Raw genomic sequence first — 18,847 nt, 5'->3', positions numbered from 1 at the left:
GCTTCTCTTGTTGCAGAGCACAGGCTCTAGGTGCGCGGGCTTCAGTAGTTGTGGTGCGCAGGCTCAGTAGTTGTGGCGCATGGACTCAGTAGTGGTGGCACATGGGCTTAGTTGCTCCGCGGTACGTGGGACCTTCCTGGACCAGGGCTCGAACCCGTGTCCCCTGCATTGGCAGGCGTATTCTCAACCACTGTGCCACCAGGGAAGCCCTATTGCATTAACTTTTACAAACTATGTCTATACTTTGGTTTTATAGCTGAATAAGATCAATGAGATAGAGTTTATGTATTTTTTTCTGCTTGTTCATATTTAAGTTTGGTCCCCTCCTTTGGTGATAGAATTCAGATAGAATCAATTCAGACAGAAATAATTCAGAAAGAATTATTTTTCCTATCAAAGAGGTCTCTAAATTATTTGTTGGGAATATTAGTATAGTAACAATGCTGATAGGTTAGTGGGTACCTGTTACACATTAGGTGGTCTTCTAAGTGCTTTGCATGTCATCCCTTATTTACTTCTCATAATGTCCCTATGAGCATTGGCCCTATTATTGTCCTCATTCTAGAACGGAGGGGACTGTGGCACAGTGTTTAAGTGACTAGTCCAAGGTCATGTAGTGGTGACGCTGGGCTGTGAATTGGACGGTCTAACTCCAGAACCCATGCTGAGCCATGATGCTGTTTGCGGCACAGGCATTGCAATCAAATGCTCTTTTTTTCTTAAAGACTCTGGGCCAGATATATAATCGTTCTAAGCCTCAGTGTCCTTGTTTATAAAAAGGAGGCAGTTACGCTGTCCTCATAGGGTTGCTCTAAGGAATAAGTGAAAAAAATATACTAAAGGCCCTAGCACAGTGCCAGTACTTGGCAAGATTTTTCCCTAAGGAAAACTTTTACTCCCCGGTTGCCACCCAGGGGCTGACCCAGCAACCCCTTCAGTTAGAATGCATTCTAACAATGGATTCTATTCATGAAGCTTCATCCACAACAGAAGTGATACAGAAGGTAGAGGACTTCGAGGCAGAGAATAGGTTCTTTCCTGTCTCCCTGGGGGATATCACCCCACCTCCCAGATGGGTCCCGGGAGCAACTCCCACCCTCCAAGGGGGCTTCTCTGACAGTGAGTCAAGGGCTATACACAAAACACCTCAGGTGGTGCCTACTCCAGCTAGCTCCAAGCATCTTTGGGTTCTAGTTATTTGAGCCTGCTTTTAACTCCTGTATTTTATTTTATTATTATTTTTAAAATTTATTTATTATTTTTGGCTGCACTGGGTCTTTGCTGCACGCGGGCTTTCTGTAGTTGCGGCGAGCGGGGGCTGCTCTTCGTTGCAGTGCGCGGGCTTCTCATTGCAGTGGCTTCTCTTGTGGAGCACAGGCTCTAGGTGCACGGGCTTCAGTAGTTGTGGTGTGTGGGCTTCAGTAGTTGTGGCGCACTGGCTTAGTTGCTCCGTGGCATGTGGTATCTTCCCGGACCAGGGCTCAAACCCGTGTCCCCTGCATTGGCAGGTGGATTCTTAACCACTGCACCACCAGGGAAGCCTGAACGCCTGTATTTTAAAAGACAGGATGTGGAGGGAAGCATCCCTGAGCAGGGTCTCCTGACACGGCCACAAAGGCCACACGCAGGAGGTTGGAGGTTCAGCTGGGCCTTGGGGGGATTGGTTGGTTGGTTCTGGGGTTATTTACAAGGTATGGGAGGGGCTTTCAGGCTGGTAGGAGAACATGAGTCAAAGTTCTGGGACAGGGGCTTCCCTGGTGGTGCAGTGGTTGAGAGTCCGCCTGCCGATGAAGGGGACACGGGTTCGTGCCCTGGTCCGGGAAGATCCCACATGCCTCGGAGCAGCTGGGCCCGTGAGCCACGGCCACTGAGCCTGTGCGTCCGGAGCCTGTGCTCCGCAATGGGAGAGGCCACAACAGTGAGAGGCCCGTGAACCCCACCCCCCCAAAAAAAAGTAGTTCTGGGACAGGAATACACATCAGGTACGCAGAGAACAATGAGTCAACCAGTCTGATGCCAATAGCTGTGTGGTATATTTTGTAATGATTTAGTTAATTTCTCTCTCTCTCTCTCTCTCTCTCACACACACACACACACACACACACACAAACACACTCAAGACTCTTTGGGCTCAGGGCTTTGGGGGATCCACGGAGAAACAAGGCAGCCAGGATTCTGCCTCATTGCCAACCTTCATGGAGATTGGACAGCATCATTGCAGGAAAGGCTGCATCCAGGAGACTTAAGTTCCTGGGCCCTACTTCTGATCAGGGGGCTCCCACCTCTGTCAGCGTGGCTCCCTGAGTGAATTGGCGTGAGTTCTGTGAGTTAGAGGACCGACACAGGGCTGACTTCAGGGTTGCCTCCCAGTAGCCGTGGACCCCTCAGAAACTCCAGGATGTTAGAGCAACTCTAGGTACCCCCAGGACTGCTTAGCTCTTGGTCACTACTCTAGCGGTTCCTGGTTATAGTGACAGACTACGTAGCGCATCACTGATTCTTCAGCTCTCCTCTGCCTCCTGGCGTCCACTATTCATCCCTTTTGCTGCCTCATGGCCTCTGGTTTGATGCTGTCTCTCTTGGTCAACTTGTTTTTGCCTCTTCCTAAAACGCCCCAAGACAGAGAATCTGATACCATATTTTCTTCAATCACGGTTGGACAAAATACTTCCCACGAGGCCTTCTTATCAATCAGCCCCACGCACTGATGGATGATCATAGCTGGGTTTCTTACCCACAGTCCAGTGCGTGCGTTCATTCAGCAGATATTTATCAAGCACCTGCCAGGGTGGCAGGGTCAGTGACGTAAGGCAGGTGATCGATGCATCCGAAACGTCTCATGAATGCTGTGGTACCAAGTGCAACATAACCTTGGCTCCAGTACATGTTTGTGTGTGAACAAGCCGAACTCTTAGGGTACAACAAAACCAAACAAAAATGGTTATTATGTTTTTACTTACTGTCCCTTCAGACCTGCTCTGTGGGGCTCATTCTCCCAGCCTCTGAAATCTCATAGGTCCCGTGACTTTTCCATTTATTTTTAGGAGATTGAAAATGTCCTCCTGCCACTTCCAGTCTTCCCCTCAAGGCTCATTTCAGCAACTTAAATGTGCGGTGCTTTGGAATAATCCAAAATCCACGCAGAGTAAGTCTTCTCCCCCCTCTGGTTCAGATGGGCTGCGTGCTGGCTGCTTGGGTGAGGAGGAGAGAAACAGTCAGGCTTCCTCTTCAGGTTTTCTCACTTCCGCAGGCTCTAGTCTTCTCTTCTGGCTTGGTAACCGTGGTTTCTGCCCACTGCCCTCTCTCCCAAGTCAGGAGAGGAGAGGTAGAGAGGAAGGACAGGCAGGAGAAGTCTTCCTTGTCTTGGACTGTTTGAATGGATTCTGGCGTTTTCTGGGCCTGGTAGGTGATGAGAGCTGATGCGTCTCATGAGGGTCTTTGGTGAGTCAGCCAAAGACAGATGCTCTGAATGCTGAGATCTATGTCTGTACTTTTTGGACACGTGCAAAGGCACCTGTCCTCTCGCTGCCTGTGTCTGGCTGCTTCCTCCACACCTCAGCATCAGTGGGCAAAGCCCCAGCAGAGCAGCTGCATCAGGTGGTCTTGCTAACAAGCGAGTTCAGAAACTGGCACATCCCCAGCCCTGGACCAAGATTCTTAAAGCACTTAACAAAAAATACCAAAGCTTCACAACTTCTAAAACCAAGGACCAAACCTTAAACAGTAACTTCTTTAAGAACCGTTTCTCTTGGTGTACCACAGGTGTAAACCTTTTTAAACTGAATGTTAATAAAACTTTCCACACTTAAAAAAAAAAACCCTTAATGGCCCACATCTTGTGCATAGGAAGTACTCATGCCTTCTCATTTGTCTGCACATACGGTGAAGGGTCCACTAGAACAGCCAAACTCTGAGTTCACATCTTCCTAAATGAAACCCCGATCTCTCTTTTCCCAGTACCTTCGACTGGGACCTGAGGAAAGGCTCTCATTTCTTTTTTTCGGTACGCGGGCCTCTCACTGTTGTCGCCTCTCCCGTTGCGGAGCACAGGCTCCGGATGCGCAGGCTCAGCGGCCATGGCTCACGGGCCCAGCCGCTCCGCGGCATGTGGGATCTTCCCAGACCGGGGCACGAACCCGTGTCCCCTGCATCGGCAGGTGGACTCTCAACCACTGTGCCACCAGGGAAGCCCGGCTCTCATTTCTATTGGCAAGATTGAGTCCAGGCAGAAGTACAGTGTGGGAGAGAATTGGGGGTGGTGGTGAGAGGGCCAGGCTTCCATGAGACCGTCTCCCTGTGCTGATTTCCCTAGAGATGGGACAGGTAAGGCCAGGTGTGAACCTGAACGGGTGAGTCAGTGTAAAAGTCTTTCTAGCACTGTTGGGTAGATGCACCAGGAATGCTGTAGATGGTCTGGAACGAAGCAGGATCTGATGCTGAGAGATCTGGGTTCAGGTCTCCACTTGGTGACTTGCGGTGTCCCTGAGTTTCAGCTTCCTCTCCTATTAAATAGGTATATTCATAATCAAATTTCAGAAGGCCCCTGTAAGAATAGAGTTTGACGGGCAAGTACTTGGTACACTCTAAAATAGGAAGCTAATATTAATGTTGTTAATCGTCCAACAGATTCACATAGGCACCATTTATTAAAAGCCGATTACGAATTAAACATGATTTTGGGCACTGCGGAGGGGAAGGCGGATTTGAATGTCATTATTTCTAAGAGCCAGCTCTGAGGAGTATCTCCTGCTGGGGGTCCTGGTGGGGTCTCGGGGCAGCATGAGAATACTGAGTGTCTGGGTGGGGGGTGTGTAGGGGCCCAGGATGAGGAAGAGGGGGCCCGCGGGTGCCCTCGGGTCTGCAAAGTATGGAATCGGCGAGTGCCTGTGTGTGTGGAAAGTATTGCTCACCAAACTTTGCAGCTGCTCAGGACTTTGATTCCGATTAGAACCGGAAAATGTTCAGGCTAAAAGGGCCCTGAGATACCATCTTTGCCGACCCCTCCTTATTCTGTGGCCCCCAGAGACTAAATGACTTGTTCAGAGTTTCACAGTGAACCAGAGGCAGAGCCATTTCAGAACAAATGACCTGAACACTTCTGATCCTCTGTCTACCGCCCTTGCCTTCCCTCAGCTGTTCCCTGCAGGCCTCGTCCACCCTCTTCCTCCTTCAAGTGAGTGCATTTGGTAAACGTCTGTGAGATTTTCATCAGGAGTCAGGGAAGGAGCAGTGCTGCCTGTCCATAATCTAGAGATCTGTAGTCAATGTTATTTTCAGAACAAAGGACCCCAACCTCTGAATCAGTGCATCCGAGGTTAGGCACCTATTTTTACCTTGTTAGATGAAGTTCTCAGTGTTCCTTACAGCAGTGTCTATTTTTTAAAAAATACCACAGTAGCCTCAATGTGGTCATGATAATTTCACAGCACACCTGTCAGACTGGCAACCTGCTTTTATTATTGCCTTAAGGTAACACACATCCCTAGCCCCTTGGACCACTACAATATTTTATTTTCCTCATCAGGCTTTTCATATCTGCCACAGTTCAATTTCATGTGCATTTGTAGATTACTCTTTATGTAGGTCATTGTGGTACCAAAAATGAAAAAAATAAAAAAGCAAGCAAGCCAACAGAGAAGCTCTACTGTAAGTCAATTTGAAGCTTGAGACACTGACTTTACCTGGTTTTTCTTTCATGCTAAACACTTTTTTAGGTTTTGACCCCCACTGCAAAATTAACATGGCTTTATCTACTTATTTTTTTCCCCGCCCAAGCTCAGACAGATTTTAGTTTCCCACCTCACTCCACCTTCCTGGCCGAGGAGGGGTTAGAAGCATCCAAGACAGGGATAAACAAATGTTTTCAATGTCCTCTTTACTATTCTGAAATGAAACCGTAAATAAATAATTGATCCCCTGGAGACTTCCTCATTTCTTCCAATTTGATGGTCTGCCACTGTCTTGGCAAGTTGTTTCACTTTTAATTAAGTTTATTTCCTTCTTTGTTTCATAATATTCAAGACTGGTCTGGTTTAGAAATGTAAGATGCTGGACTTTTTATTTTATTTTATTTTTTTAATGTTTTTTGGGGGGGATGTAGTTGCTTTACAATGCCAATGTTGTGTTACTTTCTGCTGTACAGCGAAGTGAATCAGCTATACATATACATATATCCCCTCTTCTTTGGATTTCCTTCCCATTTAGGTCACCACAGAGCATTGAGTAGAGTTCCCTGTGCTATACAGCAGGTTCTCATTAGTCATCTGTTTTATACATAGTAGTGTATATATGTCAATCCCAATCTCCCAATTCATCCCACCCTCCCCCTCCCACCTTGGTGTCCATACGTTTGTTCTCTACATCTGTGTCTCTATTTCTGCTTTGCAGATAGGTTCATCTGTACCATTTTTCTAGATTCCACATATCCGCGTTAATATACAATATTTGTTTTTTTGACTTACTTCACTCTGTATGACAGTCTCTAGGTCTATCGTGGACCTTGTTTTAAATAGAGTGTCAGAAGAATTTACAGTTGCATGATGAGTTAGGGTAGCAACTAGGAATCATGGGAAACACATCTTGTATCACAAAATCCTACCGTGTATCTAGATGTACTTCACATTCTAAGACAACATAATTGGCAGGAAATAGAGACTTGATTGGTGAAAGAAATAGTGGTATAATAATATCTAGACTCCAATAAAGATGTGAAAAAATGAAATAAAGATAATTTAAAAGTGAAAAAAAATATCTAGAGAAATTGGGTGGTGGACTTCTGGTGGGAAAAATCGGAGTGAAAACAATGTATAGACTCTCCACCCCACACCTGTGATGGATAATTTGGTGGCATCGGTTTTTATTGTTGTGTTGCACAAATTTTTATAACAAGATATGGGGCATAATCATATGAAATATTTTTATAACAGCCGAGATAATGACATTGACCTCCTCCTCTACTGGTATACGTGTAAGCAAGTTCTTGGTTCCATGTGTCGCCCTTTTGACGTGGCCTGTGTTTGGCAGGGCAGTGCTGTACCCTCTGAGTGACATAGCACAGTGGTTTTGGAGGAGAATGGTAGAGTAGATTCAAAACAGCATTAGTAAGTACAGGACTGCTGGTTCTATGCTCGTTTTTAAAAACAGCTATGTAGGGCTTCCCTGGTGGCGCAGTGGTTGAGAGTCCGCCTGCCAATGCAGGGGCCACGGGTTTGTGCCCCGGTTCGGGAAGATCCCACATGCCTCGGAGTGGCTGGGCCCGTGAGCCATGGCCTCTGAGCCTGCGCGTCCAGAGCCTGTGCTCCGCAACGGGAGAGGCCACAACAGTGAGAGGCCCGCCTACCGAAAAAAAAAAAAAAAAAAAAAAGCAGCTATGTAATCTACTTTTACATGATTTGTTAGTTGCTGAATTTTAATGGTGGGAGAAAGGGAACGTACAGGTCTTTATTGCCAAGTAGGTATCATTTCTCCATCCCGTTTACCCACGTTTGGGATTGAGGTTCAAGATATCTAAACACCCTGATAGCGTGGGCACTAGCCAACCAGAACGGATGCCAGTTCGCAAACAGCCCTTGTGGACTTATGGGTAATTATCAACTGAGAACCAACCCCACACTAGGTAATGCGCTCCCCTCTGTAATGGATAAGCTTGGGTGCAAAAACCCCAAAAGACATAAAAAGGGGGACTGTCTTATTAGGCTCAGTTGCTGCCCAGAGCCATCTGTAGGTATGCGATCGGATAAAAGTGAACAACAGCAAAACTAGCTTTCAAAGAACGTTTAACAGTGTTATCGATCAGTTCTGCCCCTGGAGAATTGGCTCTGACAGTGTATTGATGGTTGTATTGTTGAATTTTTTGTTTTAGTGGGAGTAGCTGGTACTTCTCTCCTGCCTGGAGCATGTGTGGAGACCAGGACAAGCACCCCCATATTTCATAGGGTAGCAGATGGTTCCCCTGGAGCTGGGAGACACCTGGGCAGCATCTCTTCCCACTGCTCAGAGTTCAATTTGTGCATTTACAAGGAAGGCCAGGAGACTAAACCCATTTACAAAGCACAGATGGAGGTGTTAACACAGCCCAGCCACATGTGCCACTCAACCCAGGCCATTTGGCTTTTCAAAAGAGAGTATTTTAAGTCATCCGTCTGCACTCTTTCCTACAAGACCCTCCGCCAACACAGTCCCCCGACAATTGTTTTAGATATCTGGGACTTCTTTATCTTTTTTTAAAAAAATTTATTATTTTTAAATTGAAGTATAGTTGATTTACATTGTGTTAATTACCTCTGTACAGCAAAGTGACTCACTTATACATATATATACATTCTTTTTCACAGGATATTGAATATTGTTCCCTGTGCTACACAGGAGGACCTTGATGTGTATCCATCCTGTATATACCAGTTTGCAACTGCTAATCCCAAACTGCCAATCCATCACTCTCCCACCCCCTCTCCTTTGGCAACCACCAGTCTCTTCTCTATGTGGGACTTCTTTTTCTTTTTTCTCTGGCCGCACCATGCGGCATGATGCATCTTAGTTCCCCAATCAGGGATTGAACCTGTGCCCCCTGCAGTGGAAACGCAGAGTCTTAACCACTGGACTGCCAGGGAAGTCCTGGGACTTCTTTTTCTTAATTCCAGTTGTTGCAGGAGCCAAAGGACCGTGGCGGCTACCTTGTTGAACCTTTGGAGCAAGTGTCAATCACAAGTGTTTTTTTGTGTCCCCTTTGACTCTGAAAACTTTTAAAGGGATTAGCCAATATATAGCTCAAGGAGTTGAATTCTGATAAAGGTATAAAAGCTTTAAAATAAATAAGCTTCTGATCTCATGCTGGACCTGAGCTCAAAAGAAATACAGTGACTCTGAAACAGGTGTCTTTTTCTTTTTAAGCCAGAAGGGAACAGCTAAGCTAGGCTCTGACTGCTTGCTGAACAGGGCACATGTGTCTAGGTTTTTTATTTGCTGAATAAGTGCCGAGTGTCAAGAGATCTGGGTAAGTCCCCGAGGGCAGTAAGGATGGCTCTCCCGTGTGCTGTGAAGGTACGATCGGCTGAGAAGGTGGGACGTAGGTTCAGAAAAGGAATGTTGATGGTGTAGCATGGAGGCAGAGGGGAAATGCCTCCATGTGGAAAGAATATGTATACTACTCAGCCAGAAAAAAGAGCAAAATAATGCCATTTGCAGCAACATGGATGCAACTAGAGATTATTCTATCAAGTGAAGTAAGCCAGAAAGAGAAAGACAAATACCATATGATATCACTTATATATGGAATCTAAAATATGACACAAATGAACTTATCTACGATACGGAAACAGCCTCACAGACATAGAGAACACAGTGGTGGTTGCCGAGGGGGAGTCGGGGAGGGATGGAGTGGGAGTTTGGGATTAGCAGATGTAAACTATTGTATATAGGTTGGATAAACAACACGGTACTGCTGTATAGCACAGGGAACTATATTCAGTATCCTGTGATAAACCATAATGGAAAAGAATATGAAAAAAACGTATATATATGTATAACTGAATTACTTTGCTGTACAGCAGTAATTAACACAACATTGTAAGTCAACTAAACTTCAATTAAAGATATTAAAACAAAAAAGAAGGAATATGTAGAGTTCAGCTTCAGAAGAGAGAGAATAGGGAAAAGCATATTGTCAGGGTAAAAGTTGGAGCTTTGGAATCAGAAAGACCTGGGTTCACGTTCTACCTTGGCTGATTGCTAGCGGTGTGACTTTGAGCTGTAAATTGGGGCAGTGAGATGGAAGCATAACACCCAGCTGATGGGGTTGTTGAGTGTACCTACCTCCTTCTGGCACAAAAGGAGTTTGATAGGTGTTGGTTCTTTATTCAGCTTCCCATTTCTAGGGCAAAGCTCTGATATGGAACATTTGGAATCCTTAACTTACTCTTAGTTGTCAAGGAAGCAATGAACTGAGTCATGAAGACCCATTAGGAGGAGCTCAGGAACGGGTTTCCCCCTCAATCACTCTCCAGCTGTGACTTCAGAGGGGCCACTTCTCCTCAGAAGCTTCTATTTCCTCAAATGCAAACTGAGGGGTTTGGAAGTTAAGCATCTTCCAGGTTAGAAACTTACAGGAGCATTACCTTTATTATTTCAGGAGACCAGGGCCACTTGCCTTCATGTCTTTCTTTTGGGGAAGGTGATGGAAGACCCAGAGAAGAAGTGAAGCGCAGGGGTCAAAGCTGGAAATTAGAATCTGTATAAAATTAGTAAAATACTTTCATCTCATTTAAAAATGAGACCGTCATACACTGCCATAGACTATATACGTATATATGAATTTTTAAATTAATTTTTATTGGAGTATAATTGATTTACGATGTGTTAGTTTCTGCTGTAGAGCAAAGTGAATCAGTTATACATATATCCACTCTTTTTTAGATTCTTTTCCCATATGACAATCTCTAGGTCCATCCATGTCACTGAAAATAGCATTATTTTGTTCTTTCTATGGCTGAGTAATATTCCATTGTGTATGTGTATACACACACACACACACACACACACACACACACACACACACACACCACATCTTCTTTATCCATTCCGCCATCGATGGGCATTTAGTTTGCTTCCATGTCTTGGCTATTGTAAATAGTGCTGCTGTGAACATAGGGGTGCACGTATCTTTTTGAATTATGATATTGTCTGGGTATAAGCCCAGGTGTCACTCCATCTTCTTGGTCTTAGCATCTTCCATCAGTAAAAGATGACTTTACCTTTCTAGCACTGGTGCCTCAGGGACCTGCTGGTGCAAAGAGTTTAGGAGATGGATGTGCTCCTTCATTCATTAAATAAAACTTGCTCACACAAAATAAGCAACCGTATGAAACATGTATAAGGCTAGTTTAATATATAGAGGTTATTTACCTTATTGTAATTATATTTTGAGTTCTTTTTTTCAGATAATAAAATTTCCCCCAGCTTTATTGAGGTATAATTGACAAATACTGTATATCTCTTGAGTGTACAACTTGATGTTTTGATACACATATACCTTGTGAAATTATCACCAGTTGAGCTAATTAACTTATTCATTTCCTCATTCTTTTTTTGTGGCGAGAACACTTAAGATCTGCTGTCTTGGCAAATTTCAAGTGTACAATATGGTATTAACTATAGTCTCATTGCTGTACATTAGATTTTCAGAGTGTATCCATGTTGCATGCCTGCAACTCTGTACCGCTTGACCTGTATCTCCCCATTCCCCGCCCCCCACCCCAGCCCCTGGCAACCATGCTACTCTCTGCTTCTATGAGTTTTGACTGTTTTAGATTCCACAGCTAAGTGAGACCATGGAGTATTTGTCTTTGTCCGGCTTATTTCACTTATCATAATGTCCTCCAGCTTCATCCATGTTGTCTCGAATGGCAGGATTTCATTTTTTAAGGTTGACTTATATTCCCTTATATATTTACACCGTACTTTCTTCATCCACTATGGGCATTTAGGTTGCTTTCATATCTAGGCCATCATCAACAATGCTGCAATGAACACAGGAGTTCAAATACCTCTTCAAGATTCTGATTTCATTTCCTTTGGGTATATACCCAGAAGTGGAATTGCTCGATCACAGGGTAGTTACTATTTTTAATTTTTTGAGGAACCCCCATACTGTTTTCCACAGTGGCTGCACCAGTTTACATTCCCACCAACAGTGCACGAGGGCTTCCTTTTCTCCACATCCTTGCCAACATTTATTTGTTGTCTTTTTGATAATAGCCCTTCTCACAGGTGTGAGGTGGTATCTCATTGTGGTTTTGATTGGCATTTCCCTGATGATGAGTGATGTTGAGCATCTTTTCATGTACCTGTTGGCCATCTGCATGTCTTCTTTGGGGGATGTCTATTTGGATACATGGCCCATTTAAAAATTGCTTTTGTTTGTTTTTTGGCTATTGACTTGTATGAGTTCCTTACATACGTTGGATATTAACCCCTTATCCACCCCTGCAGTGGTGGAGTGGGCTGCTAGGGCCCTCCTGCTCTCCTTTTCCCCCACAGGGAGAATTTGTGGCCGAGGTGATTCCTCTTGGTGCTGAACTGTACCAGTCTGAAGGATGGGAGACACAGTTAAACACTTTCTATAGCTTTCTATGAGGCCTTCTTTGGTTTTTCCCCTCTACTGGGTTGTTACAGCTTCTTAACTGTACCCTGAGACTCTCCCAGAGCTATTTTTCCCCATGACTAGTTGTTAAATTATTCTTTTGTGGGGTACAAAGGCTGAGACCTCTCAGTTCTCCATCTTACTAATGCTCTCCAACTCAGTCATATGATCTTTAAAAAAATTTTTTTTATTATATTTATTTTTTAACGTTTTTATTGGAGTATAATTGCTTTACAATGGTGTGTTACTTTCTGCTTTATAACAAAGTGAATCAGTTATACATATACATATGTTCCCATATCTCTTCCCTCTTGCGTCTCCCTCCCTCCCACCCTCCCTATCCCACCCTTCTAGCTGGTCACAGAGCACCGAGCTGATCTCCCTGTGCTATGCGACTGCTTCCCACTAGCTATCTATTTTACATTTGGTAGTGTATCTATGTCCATAGATACACTACCACTCTCACTGTGTCCCAGCTTACCCTTCCCCCTCCCCCATCCTCAAGTCCCTTCTCTAGTAGATCTGCATCGTTATTCCCATCTTGCCCCTAGGTTCTTCATGTCCTTTTTTTTTTTTTTAGATTCCATATATGTGTTCGCTTACGGTATTAGTTTTTCTCTTTCTGACTTACTTCACTCTGCATGACAGACTCTAGGTCCATCCAACTCACTACAAATATCTCAGTTTCGTTTCTTTTTGTGCTCGGCCCCGGGCGTCCCCGGGAGTCCCGACCAGCAGGACAAATCCTTGTGAGTCCGAGGAGGAACCTGTAGGGGTTGAAAAGAGAAGAAGGGGCAGGAGACGCGAAAGAATGGAGGCAAGACAAAATCCTGATCAAGCCTCAAACTTTTATTGCTGCAGTAGCTGTATTTATACAGTACAGAGAAAGGGGGGCGGGATCCAGAATAAGGGAAGTATTTGGCAAATTATCATTGGTGCTGCGTGCGCGGGCTTTCGTTGGAAGCGCGGGCTTTCGTTTTTAGGCGCGGGCTTTTATCTCATTAAGCAGGAAGAGAAGCAGGGTGTCGGCCATCTTCTAATGGCGAAAACTTCTTGGCTCCCAACATCTCCTCCCTTTTTATTTCTTTTAAGGAGGTGGGCATTAACCGAGTGAGGGAGTAGTGACCTGAATCCTCCCGTGGACAATGTATGTGTGTCCACCATTGCTGGCTCTTGGTATCTTTTGGGGAGGAGAGGCAGAGCCGAGAATAATCTTAGATACTGAAGCCAAAAACAATGTTTAGATACCAACCTCTTTCATAATTCAGGTATACTCACAGGGAATAACAGAGATTACCTTATGTATAAAGGTTTTCCCTTGTGCATGCTTTACTGTCACACTCAACTCGGTACCCATACCCTCCCATCAAAGAGGGGGGTAGGCATGTCTCTGTCTCATGCCGCTCCAGTGGAGGGGCAGCCAGAATCATCTTTTGGTTCTGCTTCAGGTTAAATTCTGAGGCAAGTGTGGAGGGGGTTCAGCCTGGCTGACAACCAGCAATGACAGGATCAGGGTCACAACGGATAGTCCTTGTTGTCTTTGTCGTCTTTTCAATGCCAAGAGGATCTCCATCTTTTTCTGAAAAGGAAAAGAAATACAATCTCAGGAAAAAGGGCCCTGGATAATTTTCATTATTTCATAGAATTTATAGGTTTAATAAGACGCTCGGGCAGCCAACGTGCTCCACCTTCCTTGGTATTGTATACACATGCAGACCCCCTCCCCCAGATGAGGAGTGGATCGGGCCCATGCCACTTAAAGGTCAAAGGGTCTTTCCACATAACTTGTGCATATTGATTTTTAGTTTCTTGATGCCAAAGACGATCGGCGGCAGATCTACCATTAATATCTAATTGTAAAAAATTAATAACAAATAGGGCATGACTAAGAATATTTTTTGGGGAATTTTTTGTAGCAGTTAAATCATTATTTTTAAGTTTGGAAATGGTATTTTTAAGAGTTTGATGGGCTCTTTCTACTATGCCTTGACCCTGGGGGTTATAGGGAATTCTCGTAAGATGTTTTATTTGAAACCGGGTGCAAAAATCTTGGAAAGCCTGGGAAGTATACCCAGGCCCATTATCTGTTTTAATTATTTGAGGCTTGCCTAAAACTGTAAAACATTGGAGTACATGTGAAATAATGTTTCTTGTGGCTTCTCCTCCCTGGAGGGAGGCATATATAAAGCCGCTAAAAGTGTCAATGGACACATGAATAAATTTTAATTTTCCAAATTCAGCAAGATGGGTGACATCCATTTGCCAAATTTCATTAGGTAATAAACCTCTTGGGTTTACTCCAAGATGTGGAAGAGGTAAAAGTGTAACGCACCCTGGACAATTTTTTACAATTTGTCTTGCCTGCTCTCGAGTGAGCTTGAACAACAAGCGAAGAGTATGTGCATTAACATGATGTAGCTGATGAAATTGAGTAGCCTGAGAAATAGGATCAGAGGTTATGGTGCACATTAGGCGGGCATTTTTATCAGCTAAATCATTGCCCTGAGAAAGGGGTCCAGGGAGATCTGTATGAGCCCTAAGATGATCAATAAAAAAAGGCACTTGTCTCCGGAGTATAAGACTCTGAAGCTGTTGAAAAAGGGGAACAGCATTGGAAGAGGGTTTAATATATGGAACAGTTTCTAAAAGGGGGACGGACAAGGCTATATATGAGCTATCCGTATATAAATTAAAGGGGGTTTCTTGTAATATTTCAAAAACCTGAAGAATGGCAAAAAGCTCAACAAGCTGTGCTGACAAAAAGGGGGATTGTACCCTATAGGACTGATTGTTTATAACATATACAGCAACACCGGATGATGATCCATCAGTAAATACTAAGGCAGCATCTACCAAAGGAACAGCAGAAGTAATTTTGGGAAATATAAAGAGATGTTTTCTAGCAAACTGAAGGAGCTTATCAGGAGGATAATGATTATCAATATTACCCTGAAAGGAGGATAAGGAAACAAGCCATTTATCATCAGTTTGCAGTAACCAATTAAGTTCTTCTTTGGTATAGGGGAGAATCAAATGATCAGGATCTCTGCCAAAAAATTGACGGCTTTTTTCCCTGCCTAAAGTAAGAACCTTTGCTACTAAGGAAGGGTAGGTCTTAAGCACTTTGTTAGGAGAAACGGACAAATGTATCCACAAAAGGGGATGATCTTGCCATAGAACTCCAGTGGGTGTATGTGCAGTGGCACAGACAATAAGACTAAAGGGACGACCATAATCTAAAAAGGTAATCTGCTGACATCTAATGGCCTTTTCTACTAATTGAAGAGAATTTTTAGCCTCTTTAGTCAGCCTACGGGGTGACAAGGGATCTGATGGCCCTTGTAAAATTTCAAATAAAGGTTTTAACTCTCCCGTAGTAAGTTTAAGATATGGTCGTAGCCAATTAATATCTCCCAAAAATTTTTGAAAATCATTAAGGGTTTGTAAATGTGATACCTGTATGTGTATCTTTTGAGTGGTAATTATATTCCCATTTAATTCAAAACCAAGATAATAGTATGGATCTTTTAATTGTACCTTATTCGAAGCAATTTGAAGGCCAAAGGAAGCAAGATTATCCTTTAAATCTTGATAACAATTAAGGAGCTCGTCAGTTAATCTTCCAGCCAAAAGAATATCATCCATGTAATGAATGATATAAATATCAGGCCAACGAGCCCTAAGAGGATCTATAGCTTGTGCAACAAATTTCTGACATAAGGTGGGGCTATTTGCCATACCCTGTGGGAGGACCTTCCATTGAAAACGTGGCATTGGGCCTTTAAAATTAATTACTGGGAGACTGAACGCAAAACGTTCTCTATCTTGAGGATGAAGAGGGATAGTAAAAAAGCAATCTTTAAGATCAATAATAATTTTAAAATAACCAGCTGGAATGGCAATAGGAGAGGGCAAGCCAGGCTGTAAAGCTCCCATAGTAAACATCGTTTTATTAATTTCCCTAAGGTCTTGGAGGAGTCGCCATGAGCCAGTCCTCTTTTTTATCACGAATATAGGGGTATTCCATGGAGAAGTGGTGGCTTCCAAATGTCCAGCGGCCAATTGTTCCTGTACTAACTTTGTGGCAGCTGTGAGTTTTTCTTCTGTTAAAGGCCATTGGTCCACCCAAACGGGGTCATCAGTTTTCCATCGTATTTTGTCCGCATGGGGCACAGGAAGGTCAACGGCCGCTAAGAAAAAGGCGAACTACCTAGGCCCTGGCGACTTATATTAGATGTCAGGGAAATAGGTTGTCTGATTCCTTGATTATTTTTTCCTAAACCTAAGCCTGGTAGAAACCCTTGATTCAGCATTTGTTGGGTCACCACCTCGTTGGGGCTGGCCATGATTAACTTTAATTGTGACAAGATGTCGCGTCCCCAAAGGTTTAATGGGATGTGTGGCAAAATGTAAGGTTGCACCTGTCCAGTATTACCTTCAGCATCTGTCCATGTAAGAACCTTGGAACTCCGTTTAGGATTGGTAGAATGTCCTATGCCTTGTAAATGAGTTATAGATACTGTACAAGGCCAAGAGGAGGGCCAATATTTCTCCGAAATAACTGTTGCATCAGCTCCTGTATCGACTAAACCTTCAAATTTCTTTCCATCTAACCACAGGGTTAAGAGCGGCCTTTCAGGAGTAATTTGTTGGACCCAATAGACATCTGAGGAACCAAAAGCAGCATCTGCTCTAGGGTAACTAGTGTGGCTCTTATTCAAAGAATTTAGGGGTAACAATACTAACTGTGCTATCCTTTGACCTCTAGGGATCGATATAGGGCCTTGTAAAGCAGATGCCAAAAGGGTAATTTGACCCGAATAATCATTGTCGATAACACCAGGTATAATTTGGAGGCCAGCCAAAGCAGAGCTACCTCTTCCTAAAATTAAGCCATAAGTATTTGGGGGCAGGGGGCCATAAACTTCTGTGGGAATCGGTTGCACTCCTTGTTCTGGGACTAATATTGAGTCGGTGGAGGCACAGAGGTCCAATCCTGCGCTTCCGGGGGTGGCTCGGCAGAGGGAGCCAACGTCTGGGTGAGGGGAACTTGTCCAGATTTTTGAGGAACAAACCGAATCGCCCCTTGGTTCGGTTCCAAGGAAGGGGCCAGGGGCTGGCCCCGTGAAAAGTTTCCCTGTTTTTTGGCCATTTATGTCCGTTTTTGAATAACATTCCGAAGACCAATGTTTGCCTCTTTTACAGCGAGGACAAACGGTGGTGGGAGGAGCTCGGGATTGATGTTGGGGTTGTTGTGGGTTAGCCTTTGATGACTGTCCTTGTCTATATAGTGGACAATCCCGGGCAAAGTGTCCAGGTTGTTTGCAATTATAGCAAGTTTTTTGTTGTTTGTCTAGGGCGGATGTGTCTTTAATAAAATCTTTTAGGGCGGCTCCTATTGCAAGACCAACAGAATGGGAAGGACCAATTCCGGAACACAATTTAATATAATCAGCAAGGCTACCACCACGATGAGCCCGAAGGGCAGCCTGGCAGGCTGGATTAGCATTTTCATAAGCTAAATGTTTAACAAAGGCGTTATCAGTTTCACTATCGCCCACCAGACGTTCGGTGGCGTCCGTGAGGCGGCTAATAAACTCACAATAAGGCTCTTCTGGTCCCTGGCGAATTTTCGCCAAAGAAGTTGTGGCCGAACCCTTAGGCGGAAGGCGGCGCCAGGCCTTAAGGCCAGCATTTTGTATTTGAGCCAACAGACCAGGGGGAAAAGCAGCCGGAGCCTCATTGGAATCATAGGGGCTACGGCCAAGTAATTTATCTCGGGTCCATGTCCGGGAAGTTTTGCTTTCAGCGTTTCGTTGAGCAGTTTCTCTACAATTTTCCACGAATTCATTGCGCCACAAAACATAATCTCCCCCAGAAAGGGTGGCGCGAGCCAGGGTAAGCCAATCATTTGGGGTCAGCCAGCGATCGCTTAATCCCTCCAAGATTGCCAATGTATAAGGGGCTGTGGGCCCATAATTGCTAACAGCAGATTTTAGATCTTTTATATGTTTTAAATTGAGGCGGCGATATTTATGTTCAAAATGACCACCCCTAGAAGGATCATGAATATCTGGTCTCTCATCAGGCTCAGGAGATTCTTCTCCCTCTTCTTCTTCTCCTTCCTCACTATCCTCAGCTTGAATCCCACCCTGGGTGGGTAGACTCTGACTGCGAGTAACAGGGAAAGTTAATTTAATGGGTCCTGATTTTTGTCGAAGTGGGGGTTTGTTGGGACTTCCTGAGAAATTTAAAGAAGTAAGCTCCACTTCAAGGGCTCTAAGCTCCTTTAGGAGATCTAAACGTTCCCGTTTTTGTTGTAAAACGTCTCTCAAAGAGGAAATTTCCTGGGTTAAGGCTGTCTTAGCCTGTCGAAGGGGATCAATTAGGGGGACAATGGGAGCAGGGGCACTAAAGGCAGGCATCTGGTGAGAAGTATTATAAGATGGCGGAGGCTTCAAAAGGGGAGATCCCCAGGGGTCATCCTTGTGATGATAACGAGCAGCCTGCTCATCGAGAGTTTCCTGGTCTTGGGGGGAAAGCTGGTCATCATTGGGACCACCTTTAATAGCAGTAAGGGAAGGATAAATCCCTGGGACAGTTTTATTATCTGTGGGACATTGATGATCAGTTTCTGGAATTTTTGGGAAATCTTCATTTGAACCCATATCAATGGTAACGGATGGACAAACTGAAGGGGGGCGAGAGGCT

This window comes from Phocoena sinus, chromosome 2 (assembly GCF_008692025.1).
Source record: "Phocoena sinus isolate mPhoSin1 chromosome 2, mPhoSin1.pri, whole genome shotgun sequence".
NCBI lineage: Eukaryota > Metazoa > Chordata > Mammalia > Artiodactyla > Phocoenidae > Phocoena > Phocoena sinus.
Note: the sequence above shows the minus strand (reverse complement) of the source record.